Here is a 16,801-nt window from a genome sequence, read left to right as displayed (position 1 = left end):
AACAGTCGGATGGCTCAGTGACTGAACAATAATAACAACAAAAACATATATGTATGTATAGACACATGTATATACGCACACACACACACACACACACACACACATATATATATATATAGTGTACTATTCATAGAGGCTGTGCACAGTTAATTTTCCCATTCTTTTGGGTGGCAGGTGAATTCTAAAATGGTCCACCAAGAGACTTGACTCTCTCCATAATCTCTTCCCATTGGGTTTTGGCAGGACTTGAGAATATGACAGGCTTTCACTCCTGTGAATAAGTTACTAGGGACTGAACTGAAGTCAGTCAAAAAGAGGTTATCTTGGGTGGGCCTGACCTCATCCCAGGGACTGGGTCCTTCCTGAAGAGGGTGATTCAAAGCAGGAGAGGGTCTCCAGCTGGCTTTGGAGAAGTAAACTGCCATGTTGTGAAGGACCATGTGGCCGGAACCTGAGGGTGGCTTCTAGAGGCTCTGAGCAAGAAAGCAGGACCCTCAAGCCTGCATCCACAGGAAAAGAATTCTGATAACAACCTGAGAGAGGGCAGAAGACCCCCAAGTTCCAGATGAGACCACAGCCCAACTTACACCCTGATTTCAGCCTCTGAGACTCTGAGCAGAGAACCCAATTAAATCCTGCCCACACTTCTTGGGATTTCCCTGGTGGTCCAGTGGTTAAGAATCTGCCTTTGCAATTCAGGGGATGTGGGTTCAATCCCTGGTGAGGGAACTAAGATCCCACATGCTGCAGAGCAACTGAGCCCATGTTCCACAGCTAGGGAGTCTCGAGGGGCTTCCCAGGTGGCCCTGGTAGTAAAGAACCTACCTGCCAATGAAGGAGACTCGGGTTTGATCCCAGATCAGGAAGATTCCCTGCAGCAAGAAATGGCAATCTGCTCCAGTATTCTTGCCTGGAGCATCCCATAGACAGAGGAGCCTGGTGGGCTACAGTCCATGGGGCCACAAAGATTCAGATGCGACTGGGCACACACACACGTTACATTACTCAGCACCACACCACTGACCTACGGAACCTGTGAGATAATCAGTGAGTGTTGAGTGAGCCACTAAATTTGTGGTCATTTATTACAGAGAAATAGAAAACTCATGCTTGCAGGTCTGAGATGTTTGTTTCTGATATTTTGCGACTCCAAATAGTGCTGCTGCTCTGCACGTTGCATCTTAGCTCATACCCATGTGAACTCCGCACATGTGGAAATATTTTAAGGGTATGTAGCTTAGAATGGGGCTTCCCTGGTGGCTCGGCAGTAAAGAATCTGCCTGCCTGCAGTGCAGGAGACCTGGGTTCAGTCCCTGGGTCATGAAGATTCCCCTGGAGGGGGGCATGGCAACCCACTCTAGTACTCTTGCCTAGAGAATCCGCATGGACAGAGGAGCCTGGCAGGCTGCAGTCCAGAGGGTTGTGCAGAATCTAACACAACTGAAGCGGCTAAGCAGCAGCACCAGTAGCTAAGAACAGAATTTCTGGGTCTTAGAACAAAGGTATTGCCCACTTTAATAGTGACAAACTTACACTCCAGAGTACTTTCACCAATTTATCTGGCATCAGCAATATCTGAGAATGTTCTCAACTTCACAGTTCAGCAGCAGTTGGTCTTGTCAGGCTTTGTTTTGCTTTAAACATTTCAGTCAGTTCAGTCACTCAGTCGGGTTTGACTCTTTGCGACCCCATGGACTGTAGCACACCCGGCTTCCCTGTGCATCACCAACTCCTGGAACTTGCTTAAACTCAGGTCTGTTGAGTCAGTGATACCATCCAACCATCTCATCCTCTGTCGTCCCCTTCTCCTCCTGCCCTCAATCTTTCCCAGCATCAGGGTCTTTTCCAGTGAGTCAGTTTTTTGCATCAGGTGGCCAAAGTATTAGAGCTTTAGCTTCAGCATCAGTCCTTCCAATGACTATTCAGGACATTTAAACATTTAGCTCTTCCGTTAATCTGAACTGATTTGTGTGGTTGCTGCGAGATAGGTAACGATCTCATTTCTGTTTGTCTAACCAGTCGTCACAATCGTTTATTGGCTGGTCTGCCCATTCCCCGTGGTTTGAAGTGCCAGCTTTGTCGTCATACAATTCCTCGCCCAGGTCAAGGTCACACACGCTCCCTTTTCACCTCCTTTTGGCATTGAATTTTTTTCTGGTCAACTTCCAGTGAAGCCAAATAAATATTAAGCTCAGCAGTCTTCACCTTTCAGGAGTCTGTGACTTTGCCCCTGTGCCTGACACGATGTTAAAAACCAAAGCCTAGCAGAGCTTATAAATCCCATAGGGGAGGTGCCTTTTCTAGACTCCAGCTACCTGTTAGTTTTTGGTCCTGGAATTTCCATTATATTCCTGGAGGCTTTTTTTTCAAATTAATTAATTTGACTGTGCCGGGTGTTAGTTGCAGACAGCGAGATCTTTAGTTGCAGCATGTAGAATCTAGTTCCCCAACCGGGGATTGAACCCAGTACCCCTGCGTTGAGAATATGGAGTCTCAGCCACTGGACCCCCAGGGAAGTCCCCCTGGAGTCCTAACTAAGCCTTTTATAGGATGTTTGCTGTGTGTCATCTAGAATTCCCTGTGGTTTTTAAATCACTTTTCCACATGTGTGATCAGAGATGGAATTTCAGTAATAAATTTTTGAGACCAGGAAAAAAAAAAAAAAGAATGCCATTTTTTGGACTGTCTTTCGACAGACAGCTGTAACTTTTTTTCTCTAGGCATGGCCTGAGGCCAGGCTTCCTCAGGCCTGTCTTCCCCATCTGCAGCCTCACGTGTCTTTGCATTTGTTTGCATTACAGATATTACCTCCATCTGATTCTTATATCCTCCTATTTATACATCTCTTTGCATTTGTTTGCATTACAGCTATTATGTCCACTTTGATTCTTACATCCTTATATTTATACTCCCCTCATCTGCCGCGTCGGCTTCCCTAGTGGCCCAGATGGTGAAGAATCTGCCCACAATGCAGGGCACCTGGGTTTGATCCCTGGGTCAGAAAGATGTCCTGGAGTAGGAAATAGCAACCCACTCCAGTATACTTGCCTGGAGAATTCCATGGACTGAGGAGCCTGGCAGGCTACAGTCCATGGGGTTGCAAAGAGTGGGACATGACTGAGTGACTAACACTTTCACTTTCATCTGCTGCATACCAAAAGTTTCCCACAAATATTGCAGGCATCCACCCATCCACAATGAACACTAAAGAGATCATGTGCCTCTTTTGTTGTGGTTTATAATTCAGACAGCATCCTCCATGGGATGGAGCTATGCCTTGCCCACATATGCCCAAAGGTACTAACTTTCACTTACAGCAGAGTTGAGATTTATGAAGGAACTCAACTCACCCCACAGTAGACACACTGGAAAGAACTCAAGCCAGAAGGTGAAATGTGCCCAAGCAGATGGAGTCGGCTGTAAAGCAATATCAGAGATACCCTAGAGTGTATTTAAAAAATCCTGGGAATGTTATTATGGGCTATGGGTCATGCTTTCAAATATCATTTTGTTTTAATAAGAGAGGGAGAGATTGCTTCCAGGGAAGGAAGACTGCAAAGCTTTGTGAAGAATTGTCATCAGGGGTAAATATGATTCCCCTAGAGGATTTGGGTGATGGCATTAGATGAAAGTATTCCATGTAAGGAAAGCAGCGTGAGTCAATCCAAGGCGTGGAGAATCACGGGGCATGGAGGGATGGGTGAAAGGAACTACAGGGTTGGGCTGGAGCAAGACTGTTGGGTGTCTTCCGCAGTCCAGATGGTGACACAGGGGAGCCGCTGAAGATGCTTACTCTTTATTTTTCCTGGAGAATGGTGGAAGAGCTATTTTGAGGGAGTTTACACTGGAAGAAATGTTGTTTCTCTGAGGAGGCTTTTCATTGAACAAAACTCACTTTTATTGACCAAAGACAAAACTTTACAATCACTTGAGGAATTTCTGGCATCTTCAGGGCAGTAAGGGAGGTGATTTTTTTTTTTTTTAATTTTATCTGTATGGTCATTATTGTGTCAAATCTTCCACCATCTCATAAAGTCAGTCCCATCTGAGGCTTTAAGCCAAATTGTCATCCATGTCTGGACATGGCCCTGCAATAGAGACTAGCAATTTGGTTTAAATTGACAGGGAGGCCTGGCTTGCTGCGATTCATGAGGTCGCGAAGAGTCAGACACGACTGAGCGACTGAGCTGAACTGAACTGAACTGAATCCAATATATAGCTCAAAAACACTGAAAAATTAACTCTATTTCCATTCTGCTTTAGCAGACAAGCTTCTTTGGCTTCTATTTGAATTTATTTTTTGGTGATTCATCAGTGACATAGTGATAAAATAATATCCTGTGTTCTTCCTCTTGCAGGACGACTTTAATAAAGGGTGAATCACACAGAAATGGCCTTTTCCTGGGGCTATGTGTTGGTATCACTGACTGCTGAGCTGCAGTACAAGGAATTATTACATTCCTTGGATAAAGCATCCTCAATTCCTACCCTGATCCAAGAAGCATACTCACTGGGGGAGAACTTTTTTGTTTTGCTTCTCATATTTTGGTAGTTTTCTACCGACTGTCTTATTTGCAGTTTTCCCTTCTAATAGTTGCCATGTTCCATTAATATTATTTTAATAATCAGCCGACTCCATTGTACCATCTTCAAAAATCAGTGAAAGTCATAAATGAGGAATATTCTGTGTGTCCTCCAGTTAAGATGAGCTTCTGTGGGCATAGGTTTTTACTAATGAAAAGCTGATTATATTTGAATACTTTGTTAAGTCTTGCCTACAAAATATACAATCTATAGTCAGACATTTCACCTATTCTCTCATGGAAATGTACAATTTCCCATCAATGAAAAAAGAACAGTAGTAAGTATTTTAGAGGATTATTGAGAAGGTCAAAGGATATAATAGTATCAGACTAGTTAACATCGTACTGACAATGAAAAAGGGAATCAGCAAGCAACAGCAGTTAGTGTTCTTAAGTGGCATGGAAATCTACCTTCGTAGCATGAAACACTAAATTCCTAGCAGTAATCACATTTTACATTGTTCTGTCACTAAGTCGTGTCCAACCCTTTGCGACCCCATGGATTGCAGCCCACCAGACTCCCCTGTCCTTCAGTATCTCCTGGAGTTTGCTCAAACTCATGTCCATTGAGTTGGTGATGCCATCCAACCATCTCATCCTCTGTTGTCCTCTTCTCCTCCCAACATAAAAGGGTCCCTCGGTAAAAGGTTGGGGCATTAGCTGGACACTAAGTATTCAGTTTTCTGTATTTCAAACTGAAAGTTTGAGAATCAGTTCCCATTCTGGTTTATACTGTTCTCTTTAGTCAGTCCTTTGCAACTTTCAACAAAAATGCAAACAAGTAAAAAATTCTATTGCAGAGAAGATTACTGCCAGAATCTGAAATAGGAATAGCTTCTCATTCACTGTCCCACATCTGGGACTAAACACTGGACCGTTTAATGATTGATATGTAGATTCGTTCTTGCCCCCACTGCCTACCTCTTGTGTACAACTGCCTACTTCTGCAGACGACTCTGTCCAGCCTTCCCAACATCTTCTCTATGCATCGGTGTTAAAAGGTTAATGTCCAGGAAACATGATAAGATAAAGTTAAAAAAAAAAAAAAAAGCCCTTTGTAGCATTATTCACCATTGTGAAAATTTTAAAGCAAATTTAAAGTCAAATCGTAATAGAATGTCTAAGTAGACTTTGGAAATAATGGCATATTATAGTTATCAAAGCTCAATTTTTACAGAAAAATTAATGAGGTTAGTCATGCGTAACATAAATGATAACTAAAAATTAAGTAAAGCAGCCTAATACAACACTATATTTACAGCTGGGTTCAGTTTCATTGCCAGTATATATAAATCCCTGGGGGAAAAAACTGGTAGAATTTTCAAGTTTGACAACAAATTCTAAAAATATATATACAACCTTTTATTTGAATTGAAAGTAGCTTATTTTATTCTTCATACCTTTTGGTATTTTCAAATTTTGTACAATGAATGGTTTCTTGATATAAAACAATGGAGGCAGGTTCAGTTCAGTCGCTCAGTCGTGTCTGACTCTTTGCCACCCATGAACCGCAGCATGCCAGGCCTCCCTATCCATCACCAGCTCCCAGAGTCCACCCAAACCCATGTCCATTGAGTCAATGATGCCATCCAACCATCTCATCCTCTGTCATCCCCTTCTCCTCCTGCCCTCAATCTTTCCCAGCATCAGGGTCTTTTCCAGTGAGTCAGCTCTTCACATCAGGTGGCCAAAGTATTGGAGTTTCAGCTTCAACATCAGTCCCTCCAATGAACATCCAGGACTGATCTCCTTTAGGATGGACTGGTTGGATCTCCTTGCAGTCCAAGGAACTCTCAAGAGTCTTCTCCAACACCACAGTTCAAAAGCATCAATTCTTTGGCGCTCATATAATTATGCATCAGTAAAAAAAAAATCTCATTTTTTTAAATGACAAGAACATTAGCTGGTAAATTGTAACTGAAGAAAAATATGGATATAGATATAAGGGATATGCAAATTGTATAAGACCCAGTTATATAATAAGACAAATTTTAGTTTATGACTTATAAAATCAGCTTTATTGAAATCAAGCCATTACAATTAAATTTTTTTACAATTAAATATTTATTGGTAAGCAACTATCAACTTTATTTTCAAAGCATTAGAGTGTTAAGTAGTCACTCAGTCGTGTCTGACTCTTCATGACCTCATGGACTGGAACCTGCCAGGCTCCTCTGTCCATGGGATTTTTCAGGCAAGAATATTGGAGTGAGTGGCCATTTCCTTCTCCAGGTTGCCATTTCCTTCTCCAAGAGTATTAAATAAGCACTATCAAAACAGAAGCAAAGGGATTTCTCTGGTTATCCAGTGGTTAAGACTCTGCACTTCCAATGTATGGGGCATGGGTTTGATCCCTGCTCAGGGAACTAAGATCCCACATACTATGTGGGACAGCCAAATAAAAAGAAGAAAAAAAAAAAATAGAAGCAAGACTTTGAAATTTATGTTTGCAATAGAAAAGAGCAGACAGTATAATTTGCAGTTAAGCTTTCTATTTGTGAACTTGGAGTGAAGACAAACAAGAAATCAAAGCCCATTAAAACAGAGCAAAAAATAGACAAACTCCATTTCTAAAATGTAGAGTTTTTTAGTTTGCAAAAATATAAGCACTTTATTGATTGATGCTGCTTTCTATTTGAAGCCAAATAGAAAACCCTTCTTCTTGAGCATAGATATACAAATAGTAGGAAAACACTGAGAAATTCCTGTGTAAACTCAGTGGTATCATGGTTACAGAAGTTTTCTTAATAAACTCTCAGTTTTATTTCACAATAAGACATACGTCTGTTCTCAGGAATACTGTCTATTCTGTATGTTACTAAATCTCTATTGCACCCAAAGTAAAAGATCAACTTTCATCTGCAATTTTATAGCTCATATTTGCCATTGAAATGCATCATTCACACTATGAAATTTTAATATGACTGACATTAGCAAAATCACTAATTAAGAAATAGGGCATAAATACTCCAAGAAACTTGACAGTGTGTTCTATGAAGGAAATTAATTCAGAAGTTTCCTATTTGCATACATCTCCAGGTCTCATTTTCACAGCTGTTTGTTTTGTCAGCTAGATGGTTGCATTTCCGAATTATTTTAACATAATCGCTGGGAAATATATACCTTTCAACTAAAAATATCATACTCTGCAAAAAAGATTGTTAAGAGGAAAATATAAGTTCATTCAGTTCATCTCAATCTTTTTTCTTTAAGATGAATGTTTCTAATACAGAAACTTTAACATTTAAGTCTGAAATCATTGACATATTTTTATTATTAAAAGACAGTTTGTAATTTTAGATCCTCGTGAAAATGAAAAGGTTGTGTCCTTTTCATTTGGGAAAAAATGGTAATGAGTGAAGCTTATTTTAGCAAAGAAGAAAACCTACTGGAGATGTCTAATTTTCATTAGCGAGCTGAGCATAATATAGAGTTTCAGATACACACTCAGTACTATACTTGACAAAGGAGTAAAAATTTTAAATATGATTTAGTCTAGCATATTGTTTGTTTTAGCAATTTAGATAAGGAAAGGAGATCAGCAATGACTAGATCTTAAAGATGTCTTGTTACCTGTAATGTCCAAAAACACAGAAGGAATTTGAAATCCACAGATTCCAGCCTAAAGACCCAGCAACACCGCTTGCTACCTGCAAGCCTGAGGCAGTCATTTAAGGCCTGCAGACTTCAGTTCCTCATCTGTAAAATGTACAGTGAGTAACACAAGATTATTGTTAAAATCACCCTAAATGATGGACAATGAACGACCGGGCTGCTAAGCACCATATAAATGCTGGTCATGGTTCAATGTCTCTTCTCGTGTTTTTAAATCTTGCCCTGAAAAAAATTTGTACTTGCTGTACAAATCCATAGTTTTGTCCACATGGTCAGTTACACTGTTATACATTAGAAGTTAACCCAAGCATGGCCATTTGTAAGAAAAGTGATGATCAGGTATACCTACATCCACTTTCATAACTAGAAAAAGATGCTCCAGTTTTTGCAAATGAGTTTCTCCCATCTTTCCTTTCACTCTTGAAATTATATTTAAGTGTAGACTCTACTTAGCCGTAGAGTAATTTACTGCTGGAATAAGCATAACATTTTGATTTCTGCTTTGCTTCTAATTACATTCAAGCTCATTTTGACATTTAAAGCCAATTACATTAGTTTAGGTTCAGTGAGACTTTTCCATAGTAGTCTAAAATTTGACCAATGAACAGACTCCCCCCCCTTTTAATTCATTTAAATGGAATGCTTGGCAACAGGCATATTTTAGAAACAGTAAAAGCAAAATAAATAATGTGGGTTCATTTTGAAATAAAAGGAAAAGTACTGCTTGGTCTTTCTTACCAATATAAAAGAGAGTCAGAATTAATTGAAACCACCAGCTTCAACTTTATTTCCTTCTAAGTCACAAGCAGTAAGGTGTAATCGTTTTACAAAAAATATTAACATTTTTAATGTTTTGCTTCTATTACCAGCAAGGGTAGTTAATCTCAACAGATCTCAAATTCCAAGAGAATTCATGCATAGAGAGTGAGTGAAAGTCGTTCGGTTGTATCCAGTTCTTTGTGCAGTTAGCCCGCCAGGCTCCTCTGTCCATGAAATTCTCCAGGCAGGAATACTGGAGTGGGTAGCCATTGCCTTCCCAGGAGATCTTCCTGACCCAGGGATCGAACCTGGGTCTCCCGCATCATGGGGAAGATTCTTTACCATCTGAGCCACCAGGGAAGTCCGTACGTAGAGAGAGAACTTCAAAAGCTTTATAACCTGAAAGTCACTAATAACTCTTCAAAATTCTCCAAGCCCTACAACAAAACTCATCCAATATTCGATTTAAGATTCTAATATATGTGATGGCTTAGAGCTCACCCAGCTCTTATTTTATTTAGCTCCCTACTTTCAGTCCACTTACCAACACTGTGATTTTTACTTTTTATTCAATAAATTCTCTTGTCGCCGACAGCACTAAAAGTCAGCTTAGAGTAAATATAGTGTCAAAACATGTAATGTTACCTTATTCTATAGTTTTTATAGTCAAGGTATAGTCTGAGTAAATAGACTAGAAAGCATATTGTATAAAATCAAAGTTTTCCAGTTGACTGCCAGTACCAACTAAGACAAAGCAGAATAATAGACGCGGGCTTCCCAGGTGGCCCTAGTGGTAAAGAATCCACCTGCCAATGCAGGAGATGGAAGAGATGCCAGTTCGATCCCTGGATTGGGAAGACCACCTGGAGAAGGAAATAGCAACCCACTCCAGTATTCTTGCCTGGAAAATTCCATTGACAGAGGAGCCTGGTAGGCTACAGTCCATGGGGTTGCAAAGAGTCAGACACGACTGAGTGCACACACTCACAGGCACACACACACACACACACACGCACACACAGAATAGTAGACACTTACAGGCAGAAGTTATCTTTGGAGTCACTTAGTTCCGAGATGAAATAAAATGATGCTATCAATATCACTGTCACACTTTCATGCATCTAAAGGAAATATCCTCTTAAAAATATAATCCAAACTCAGCCTCTGTGACGGCAGAGCTCAACACTTGGTACTTTGCCTCCCTACCCTGAAACTCACGGAGGGCCAAGGTCTTTATCCTCCACCCATTCAGCCTCTATTTTATATTTTATTTTTAAATATTTGTTTATTTAATTGTGCCTGTGTCCAGTCTTAGTTGCAGCTCGTGAGATCTTTCCTTGCAGAGCACCCTCTCTGTAGTTGTGGTGCCAGGGCTGAGTTGCCCCACAGCAGGTGGGGACTTAGTTCCCCGACCAGGAATCGAACCTGCATCCCCTACATTTTGCAAGATGGATTCTCAACCACTGCCACCAGGGAAAGTTCTTCAGCCTCTGTTTTAAATGGCTCTCATTTGACTCTCCCTTCTGGGGAGGGTGTCTCTTGAAAGTGAAGACAGAGATGAGGTGGACAAGGTTAGCTCAGATGAGAAGTTTTGCAAAGCCCGAGGTTGGGCAGTGTGGGGGCCTCTTTGCAGGCCAAGGTGGAAGGGAGCCTGTTTCCATATGGAGCCAGTGCAGGAGCTGGAGTGGTGTAGACCTGGGGAGTTAGATTCACCTAGGAGTCAGCATGCTTCCTGAGAGTTTGGCAAAAAGGGGGATGGAGTTTGCAGGGCTGGAAAAAGTGTATTTGAATTGATAGGCCATGAAGTTCCATCTAAATGAGACAAGGAGAAATTGAAATAAAGAAATGGCTACTGCCAATGGCTTTAGCATTAATGGCAACTCACTCCAGTATTCTTGCCTGGAGAATCCCATGGAGAGAGGAGCCTGGAAGGGGTTGCGAGAGTTGGACATGCCTTAGCAACTAAACCACCACCACCACTATGATTTTACTCCAGATTTCAAATCCATAGTATTTGTGTTTATGGATAACTTAGTTTAGTTGCAGTAAGTGGTGACTCTTAATTAAAGAGTTTTTATTTACTGTAGGTTTTTAAATATTGGACTGTACTGTAACAGTCAATCAGTTGTGTCTGACTCTTTGCAACCCGTGAACTGGAGCCCGCCAAGCTCCTCTGTCCATGGATATTTCAGGCAAGAATACTGGAGTGGATAGCTATTGCTTCCTCCAGGGGATCTTCCTGAGTCAGGGATCAAACCCACATCTCATGTCTCCTGCATTGGCAGGTGGAGTCTTTACCATTGAACCATTGGGCAACTTTTAAATACACGTAATGTCATTTTTCTTGGTTTTCCCCAACCCTTCACTCTCAGTAAGACCTTGATCTTGTCAGTCATGATTTTTCCAACCAGTGTACATTTTGAAAATTTAACTTCAACATTAGGTAAGTCCAACACTTACTATATATTGATGTCATTTTAGGTATTGTTAAAACTTTGAATCGTTGAGAAGTTTTAAATGAAAGAAACTATACAGCAAAATATTAAGTCATGCAATCAGTGGGTTTTTTCACTGTAGACACAATTTCTCATTTAAATAATTAAACAATTGCTGGTCCTTCGGGGATTCCTTGGGTCCCCTTGGGTGTTGAGGTCCCCCCACCCCATGTCTGGCAGATGCCCTAGTTGTGAGGAGACACCAGATCCAAGTCCACCCACTCCTCCGTCTTGGTTGGTAGGTTTTTAAGAAGATACAACTCCTCTGCATTTTATTTCAATGGGAAAAAAGAAACAAGGAGACTGAGTAGGTGAATGATTAAGGCAATTAAAACCGAAGGAGGTGTCACTTTCACACTCCGTGAATACTGTCACGGCACGTCTTCTATTTTATGGCTGACTGGTAGTAAGACTCAGCAGGGACACCCTCCGTAAAAAGGTTGAGCTACTGTATAAGTTGTCAAACCGATTTCATTTTGAAGGCTCATCTTCTGCAGAGAAAGAGTTCTGGAAACCCGCTAAAGATAGATAAGATACATGCAAATTATATTGTAAAAGGAAAATTGAATGTCAATAACCTGAGTTGTATTCCTCACCACATTAAAAAATTTTTAATGTCAAGATTTTTTGAAGTAAATACACATTTTGCATATATTTTAATATGCAGTAAAACTGTATTAAGTATAAGGTAATTTTTATGTCCAGCAAAAATCTGTACATGAGTGTTCATAGCAACATAGTAGCCAAAAAGTGAAAACAACCGGAATATCCATCAACTGATGAGTAGATAACATGTGGTCTGTCCACTGAATGAAACATCATTTGGCAATAAAAGGTAATGAAGTGCTGATATAGAACCCTGACCTAGTATTATATGATTCCATTTGTAGCAAGTGTTCACAATAGGCAGATCCATGGGGACACAAAGGGTATTGTTGGCTGGTGAAGGATGCGAAAGGGAGTGATGGGGAGTGACTGTTTTGGGGGAATAATGAAAAGAGTCTTGCCTTAGTTGTGAGGAAATGAAACTACTTAATTGTCTGCTTCAAAAGGTGAATTTTACTATATCTCAACAAAGCTGTTACTTTTAAAAGTCTGAAAAAAGAGTATTACCACCTTCCCTAGTCCCTCAAACCAGTCAATCCTAAAGGAAATCAACCCTGAATATTTATTGAAAAGACTGATGCTGAAGCTGAAGCTCCAGTCCTTTGGCCACCTCATGGAAAGAGCCGACTCATTAAAAAAGACCCTGATGCTGGGAAAATTTGAAGGCAGGAGGAGAAGAGGAAAACAGAGGATGAGATGGTTGAATGGCATCACTGACTCAATGGACATGGGTTTGGGTGGACTCCGGGAGATGGTGATGGACAGGGAGGCCTGGTGTGCTGCAGTCCATGGGGTCGCAAAGAGTCGAACACGACTCAGGGACTGAACAACAACTGACTTTGTCATGACCCCTAAGTTGCTCCTGCCGAACTGCAGAGCCAGTCCCCATTCATTTATGTGCCTCCAGATCCTACTGCTAACAGTGTGATTTTTCCACTTGAAATTCATTAGAGATGTTTTTGATTGATTTTGCTCTTCCCTGATCGGCAGGGTTGTTTGTTCCAGATCACGTCCTGTGCAGCTGGCCCATTCTCAGGTTAACTGCTCATCTCTGATTCAATTAGCTGCAGTCAGACACCTGCAGAGTGAACAGGGCCTGACCTGCATAGGGATGGTTAATATGTGATTATGTCATTAGACACAGAAAAGAAAAGGCACTTGTAAACAAAGTGCTTACCCCTAATTTACATCTGTAAGATTGGACGTGAAGGGTAAAATAGCAAAATTCACAAGTCTTCTGTCCCCAAAACGTGCAGAAATGAATAAAACAGTCCATTACCAGCCTGGAAAAAAATGATACCAGCAGTCACCCCACAAAGAAAAGGCCACAATTTCATACCATTATCTTTGAATAGCAGCTACTAGGAAAGAAGGAGGGAGAAAGAGAGAAAGGATCAGAGAGAGAGAAAGTGCACTCTAGGTTCATGCCCAAAGCCTGTTTTCCAGAAGTTGAAAAGAAATTAAATTGGAAAAGCAAATCCTAAAATATGTGCTCATCTCCCTCAATTTGAAGAGCCTCAGGCTCCAGGCTCAGAGCCCTGGAAAAGACATCAAGAATCTCCCACAAGCGTAGAAGTGATTGATTCACCCCATTTTACCAAAGGCAAGATAAAATGCTGGAGTTTTTTTATTTTTCATTTTTCCCAGTTGGGAAGAAGGCTTGTGAGTAAAGGCAAAACAGTCATAATTTCTAAAAACTAAGGCTCTTCCATAATAAACAAAAGTTCAGCAGAGTGAAAGGAAGAAGAGAAAAGAAGAAAATTGAAATCAAGAGGGAGCAGGAGGTGGGGAGAAAGGCATGGGGGAGACCAGCTGTCCTCTCCTGGTACCCAGAGGACTGGGACCAACAGAATCAACCTGTCTTTGTTCTCACCTAGAGTCAGTGGGGTGCAAGTGATGTGGAAGGAAGCTGATGGGCTTTGGCAGCAATAAAAACTTCCAGAATCTACCCACAGTGGGGAAATGTCTGAGTCCTAATATTCCAAGCTTAACTCTCCATAGCCTCAGCCAATACTTCTCTCCCTGCAAACCGTCTTCCTCATACTGGGACCACAAAACATAGAAGAAAACGTAGTTGACAAGTTGAAACAGAATTCTAATGATGGACATGAGAATCCCAAGTGGCTCAGCAGTAGAGAACCCGCCTGCCAATGCAAGAGACACAGATGTGAGTCCAGCCCCTGGGTTGGGAAGATTCTCGGATGCTTGCCTGGGAAATCTCAAGGCCAGAGAAGCCTGGCAGGCTATAGTCCATGGGGTTGCAAGAGTCAGACACAACTGAACTAAGGCACCACCAGTGATGGGCATGAGCTCCTGGGAGCCCTTTCTGACATTGTATTGGAGGGAATAAACGATCTAGATAAGGAAGTTTCAAATGAAGGCTTTGCATTCGCAGCAACATGGATGGACCTAGAGATTATCATCCTAGCAAAGTAAGTCAGAAAGAGGAAGACAAATACCATATGATATCACTTAGGCGGAATCTGAAATACGACACGAATGACCATTTCTATGAAACAAAGGCCAACTCACAAATGGAGAATAGACTTGTGGTTTCCAAGCAGGGGGTAGAGGGGAGGGCAAGGGAAAGCTTGGGAGCTTGGGATGAGCAGATGCAAAATATTACATACAGAATGGATACACAACAAGGTCCTACTGTAGAGCACAGGGAACTACATTCAATATCCTGGGATAAACCATAATGGGAAAGAATATACATATGTATAACTGAGTCACTTTGCTGTACAGCAAAACTCAAACACACACTGTAAATCAACTGTACTTCCATAAAATAAAATGAAAAAAGAAGGCTTTGACAGTTGTGGAGGTAATTAGTCCAAATTAAACCAGTAGTAAGAGGACTCCAAGGAAAATGTCTGAGAGAAAGAATAAAAAGGTTTCTGGGTAATCGAAGCCTCCAGTAAGAACATCTGTAAGAGAAGAGAAGTGGAATTTATGCCAGACAATCTGTAAAAATCCGTGGGAATCTGGAAGCAATTAGTAGAAGGAAGAAAGTCTGTATTTCTTTCCCCAAGGAACTCGTGAAAAACAATCAGAAACTCTCAACCAAAACAAAACTAAACTAAAAATTGTATAAGAACACCGTGATTCCAATAAAGTGAATTAAACTGGGCCAGATTCTGAAACCTTAGCGAAAAGTAAGGGGCCTCCACCTAATACTTGAACATCTAGCTTCTACTACCAAATGTGTCGTAATATTTGGAATCCTGGAGAAGGAAGTATTACCCTAGGACATTACCAGGATAACACTATTACTTAGCAATACTTCCATAGGAAACTCATTGACTATCCATCTGTTGATTGTCAGTGTACCAACAAGCATAGAAGACCCAGTGATAACTGAACAGCAAAAATGTAAATATGGTTGAACAGAGTATAGTAATAAAAATTCACAGCATCTCACAATACATACTTGCAGGTGGCTGAGCTGTGCAGAAATGAGACTTTTTCCTTCTGGAACTGTGAAAAGAGTAGAGGGTAACCCGATGTTCTTGCTCACATTGCTTATCTCACAGCAACAGGTTATAAACCCATAGCTCCGTGTTCCCAAACCTTCACTGAATGCACAATGGCTGAGTGTTCGTAAAAGCTAATGCTGTAGATGAAAACAAATTAAGTAGGTTTCTGCCCAAGAAACTGAAACCTGAATTTCTGGCCCCTAGGTACCAAGGATGAATCTATTGGACTTAATCACAAGTTTCCCTGTCACTTTTAGGGAAAGAAATCCATGTCTAGGAAAATTCCTTTTGCCTTGGTAGATGTTTTGACTCTCCCCTCTTTCATTGTTGAGCTGTTTGGATGTCCACACACTTTCACGCTGGTGACGTCTCTGTTGAAGAAGATACAACAATCTTTTTTTTTTTTTTTCCTGTGTGTGAGATCTTAGTTCTCCAACCAGGGATTGAACCTGTGTCCCCTGCAGAGGAAGCATGGCATCTTAACCACTGGACTGCCAGGGAAGTCTACAATCTGATATTTTTATGTGAATCATCTTCAGAACTTGCTTTCCTTGCCTTCAGATGTAATAAATATTCAATAGAAAAAAATACAGGGGAGAAATAATCTCCCTCAATGATAGGTCTGGCACACTTATGACATTAAATCCTGTGTTGAAAAATTCTCTGAAGCATTTTTAAGATGAATTAAAGCTAATACTCGCTTAGGCACCCCCAGCAAGGAAAGTATTAAACTGTCCTTGTTGAAGCTGTGCTCAAGTACCGGTAACAACATACTTCTTGCTTTCATAAACAGAACACTTTGTAGGGTGATGAGATTATAGAAAAATTAAGTCAAGAAGAAGTTAAATGTTTCACACATGGACTAAGGCTCAGAGGAAAAACGTGTCTCCTACTTTGAGATTCATTGAACAATTCATTGTTCCTTTCTTCATACAGACCCACTATGTGCTGGGCATTGAACATTGCACTCGTACAACAGTTTATTATCCCCGTAAAGAAAACTGCCAATAGAGCTTACTGTGTGATCAGGTCTGGAAAGTAGTAGACACAAGACTGAAGGCAGGAAGCAGTACTTGGAAAGAGTACTTGCTTTGAAATCATGATGCCGGGTGCTACTTCTGTTACTGCTACAAATTAATAGAGTGACTTTGGGCTAATTGCCCGATTGAAGCCTCTCTTTCTTTATCTTCAAAAAGAATGAATCAGGTTAGATTATCTTTCGAGTCCATTTTACCTCTAAGATACTATCAGCATAACAGAACTC

General features: G+C 40.9%; 1 protein-coding gene across 2 annotated transcripts in view; it reads left to right on the top strand.

The window, feature by feature from the left end:
- The window catches only part of NALCN (sodium leak channel, non-selective), a 280,814-nt gene that overhangs the window by 132,828 nt on the left and 131,185 nt on the right, over nt 1–16,801 (top strand). The gene's annotated exons all lie outside the window — the stretch shown is intronic.

Source organism: Capricornis sumatraensis, chromosome 12 (assembly GCF_032405125.1).
Source record: "Capricornis sumatraensis isolate serow.1 chromosome 12, serow.2, whole genome shotgun sequence".
Taxonomy (NCBI): Eukaryota; Metazoa; Chordata; class Mammalia; order Artiodactyla; family Bovidae; genus Capricornis; species Capricornis sumatraensis.
Note: the sequence above shows the minus strand (reverse complement) of the source record. Positions and strands in the feature narration are given on the sequence as shown.